The sequence below is a fragment of the Sander vitreus genome, chromosome 18, assembly GCF_031162955.1.
Source record: "Sander vitreus isolate 19-12246 chromosome 18, sanVit1, whole genome shotgun sequence".
Lineage (NCBI taxonomy): Eukaryota > Metazoa > Chordata > Actinopteri > Perciformes > Percidae > Sander > Sander vitreus.
Window position 1 is genome coordinate 23,775,631 of NC_135872.1, and position 4,597 is coordinate 23,780,227.

General features: G+C 38.1%; 1 pseudogene; it reads left to right on the top strand.

Moving 5' to 3' along the window:
* The first annotated feature begins 2,421 nt into the window (after window positions 1-2,421).
* Window positions 2,422-3,400, top strand: LOC144533858 (trace amine-associated receptor 1-like; annotated as a pseudogene).
* The last annotated feature ends 1,197 nt before the right edge of the window (window positions 3,401-4,597 follow it).

The following is a 4,597-nucleotide window of genomic DNA, read 5'->3' on the forward strand; positions in this document are numbered from 1 at the left end:
ACACAATCTCACTCTAATCGTGTAAAATACGGACGCTTGGTCAGGTGCCATTGGCATTGTTATTGGCGCTAAAAGTCTTCTTTAGCGTCATATTTGAACATGCTTTATCTTAACGTGCTGGGTCGGCACTATTGTCGGCACTTTTGATGCAGTTAGGTTTAGGAAAAAATCGTCGGTGGACTTATACAAGGTACGTTTATGTGACACGCGGGACAAGAACAGGACAGTTGGGTTTCGGAAAAGAACGTGACAGTTGGGTTTAGGAAAAGAAGGACGCAAGATATTTAACATTTTAAACTTTAAAGTATTTACCACAAGCTTATGCCGACCTTACACCAAACGACTTTTCAAGTGATTCCACTGGTGCAGACTATTTTCCAATATCGCTCCCGTCATCTCATTCGTTTGGTGCAAGTGATGAGTGTTTGGTGGTACAAGTGGTGAGTTAGAAGAAATAATAAATAGCATAATATTTATTTTAGCAAACATTGAAAACGGGTCCCACAGACCCAAACAATACACAAGGGCATTACTAGCTAAGATTTTACGTGACCTAAAAAACCTTGGCATCTTTCTCAACAGTTGCATGACCAAAGAGCAGGGCAGGGCTCCCGCTGATACATTGTTATGGTAAATTGGGTTTTTAATGCATTTTACATTTGTTTTCATATTATATATTTATATTATTAGATATTTGTTTTCCATGCTGGTCGTATAATTTTGTCGTATAATAAGTGTTTATCCGCCACACCTTGAAGACCAGTCCGTGAAAATATGTTTTACATGAAACAGGACCGTGGCGCAAAAAAGGTTGGGGACCGCTGGTCAACAGTTATCAAGTGGTAGTTGCAACACATTCTCACTCCCAACTAGTCAAACACTGACGTCATTGACCCTTGGCGTCATTTTTCAATGTGCAGGGTAAAACCACTTAGTTAGGGTTAGGAAAAGATTGTGGGTGGGGCTACAAAATGTTCGTTTAAGTCACACGCAGGACAACAACCGGACACGGAACCCGGTCTCCTGGTTAAAAGTCCTGTGTTATTTAACCCATCCACCACCCCAACCTGTTTCTTTATGCAGGTTTTGGGTCTTTAATACTACTCGCCACTGTTGTCGCTCTTCATACTACGTCATCTTACACCACTGCGGTTGGGCTGCTGCTCTGCCTGGTGCGTCCCATTGAACATAAATTGCCAAGCATTGAGGTTTGGCTGAGTTAAACTGTTAAACTGCTACTGTTCATCATATGATGCCATTATACCCACTGCTATAATATTATTAGTCATATTTCAATTATTATTGTGGTTCTTGTACATCTCCCTCTCTTTTTATCGCCCCACCTCCCCCCAACCAGTCGAGGCAGATGGCCACCTATAGAGCCAGGTTCTCTTTGAGGTTTCTGTTTGCTAAAAAAAATGTTGTGTGTGTGCAATTGCTCTTGGGGAAATTGTTGGTGCTGTAAATTATATTGTGGTTTAGACCTACTCTATCTGTTAGTTGTCCTGGGATTAGAGCTATAACAATTTCAAATTTTGTTGTACATTTAATTGTCTTAGAAATGATTCCATTTACAATATAATTGTCTCTTTCAAATTAATTTTTTTATTTATTTATTATTACTTTTTCAAACTAATTAAAGTTTTGAATGAATCGCAGGATACATCTTTTGTTATATACCACTGTTATGTGACCCAGAAATGCGAGGACACAGCCTCTGAAGTAAACCAGGCCTCTTTATTATCATAAAACATAGAACATTACTGTCATAAAACATTTATCCCCATCAATAAAAACAAGCATTAACCATTTACAAAAAACCCGAGTGTGTTTAGTTAGCTAGAGCCCAGGATGTTTGGAGTTGCTATGGCAACAAGTGATACCTGCCACTAGCATAGCTTTAGCTCAACGGTCCGACCAATAATCACTTACGTCATTAGAATTTGGCACATCTAAACAAAATCAACAATAACCATCAACATTTGTACCCCTTAGGACCTTAGCAAATGTTAGAAAACAATGTATTGTTTTCAGATTAGCAAAATAAGACCAAATCCCAGGGTAACTAAGGTAGCATAACGTTAAAAACTAAAAAGTCCACGCACACGCACGCACACGCACGCGCACGCACGCACGCACGCACGCACACACACACACACACACACACACACACACACAGTGCATCATTGGACAACACTTATGGTGATGAGATAGCTGTTGATAAGTTTAAAGGTTCTGCACAGTTGTACAGATAACCAAGAACACCCATCAGGACTGATGCATGGACATGGTCTTGCTGGTTTAACAGGTGTGATGTAAAAAAAAATATTTTTGTATGTTTTTTTTAATGCAAATTTTATTTATTATTTTATTTATATTGCTAATAATATGAATTGTATTGAATTGTAGGTACCCTGAAACATGGAACCAGAAGTCACTTTCAACAGGACTAGCATTGTGACTGCCATACATCCCTGCTATGAAATACATAACTTTAATTTCATACTGACAAAAACCCCTTCCATTATATGTGTATTATTATATTTTTTCCTGATGTTGTTGTCTGTTATCACAATATGCGGAAACTTTCTTGTTATAATCTCCGTCTTTTATTTCCAACAGCTCCACACTCCTACTAACTACCTTATTCTCTCTCTGGCTGTGGCTGACCTGCTTGTTGGGATCATAGTCTTTCCTTTCAGCATGGCATTCTCACTTAGCTCATGTCTGTATCATGAGGGTTTATTTTGTAAAGTACGAAGCAGTTTTGATATAACACTGAGCACAGCTTCTATTCTGCACCTGTGTTGTATTTCTATTGACAGATATTATGCAGTGTGTCAGCCTCTGATCTATAGAACTAAAATCAACCATCATGTTGTTGTGATCATGATTCTGGTTAGCTGGGGGGTCTCTCTTCTAATTGGAATAAGCGTCATAATTGCTGGATTAAATAATGAAAAATGTGAGGAAAGGTGTTTGATTGATGTTCTCATGGCAAACACTATTGGACCTATTTTATCATTTTACCTCCCAGTGATCATAATGCTCTGTATCTACCTAAAGATTTTCCTTGCTGCACAGAAACAGGCACGCAGCATCCAGAACACAACATGTCAGAGCCAAAAAGTCTGGAGCAACTGTCAGTAAGAATGAGAGAAAGGCTACCAAAACTCTGGCTATCGTTTTGGGAGTCTTTCTTTTATGTTGGACTCCTTTCTTTCTTTGTATCACTGTTTTGCCTTTCAGTAATGACTCAGTGCCAGTTCCTGTTATTGAAACACTTAATTGGCTTACACTGTCAAACTCCATGCTCAATCCCTTTATTTATGCTTTCTTTTACAGCTGGTTCAGATCAGCTTTTCAGAATGATCATTTCTGGGAAAATATTTCATGGTGATTATACTCATTCTAAACTGTCTTAACTTGAATAAATGACTGAACTAGCCTACGATAATAGTTTGCACAATGAGGATAATTGTCTTTACACTCTGTCATATAACATTACTAATCTATAGGCCTACATTCTACTTAAAATTGCATATGTATGCAAACATGATGACACAATCATTGTGTTTCAAATAAATCTTCCAACAAATAATGAGAAACCAGTTTACTTAAAAATATTATTTAGAAGCTTTTATAAAAAGAAAAGCCACATTAAAGAGACACAATTTAGTTACTTCAATATTGACTCTAAATTTAGTAAGGTAGAAGTTTATTTGTAACCTGTGCCTGTTTGGTTATGTTGGGTTGTGATTTTTCCATTGTGTTGCTGTGATGATGACTTTACTGATGCTGGTATCAATTAAATTCTAGTAAGTTGAGGTATTGAGGTAACATAAACAAACATATCTTCAACACCAATCCTTGAATCTTGTCAGGGACACTAATGGTTTAGTAGCTTTTTGTAGTCCTGTCAATGGTGAATATTTTCTGACACTGTTAAACGTACAGTATGTCGCTAAGGGAATAGGTTCGGCTGCTGCTAAAGTTTGCTAACCTTTTTTCTCTACTAACTTATGACCCAGACGTTCAGGAGGCTTTTACCTGGATCTGAATTATCTGCAGAGTTCTCCTCCTCTCCAAAACAAACTGTAATTTAAACCACTTAGGGACTGTTCGTTATTTATTTAAGGAGCCACCGGAGGAGTTTTGGGACCTTTAGTCAAAAGAGAACTGACCCTCCCTTCACTAGCAATAACTTTTGGATGACCCTCCATAATGATATGGAAAAAAGGGATGACCCTCCCCAACAATTTATTGATGCCCTCTGTACTGGTTTGTGCTTGGCAAAGACATACAGATAGACATTGTTTTTTTACAGCCGTGGCAGACTTGACTAAACCTGCATTCTCATCTTACACATCCCGCTCCTCTGTTATGGTGTGGTGGCCATTTCAGTAGATTTACTCACTAACATTGTTGTGGAAACACAATAAGCATGGAAACTAAATGCACACTCCCTGCATTACTTCAAATACTAAGTTACTCATCTAGTATTCACATGAAATAAAACAATAAAACATTGAGACCATTCAGCAAAGCACACTGGGTAATTTCAACACTGGTTGCTATGGACTCGTCACTAGGCTTC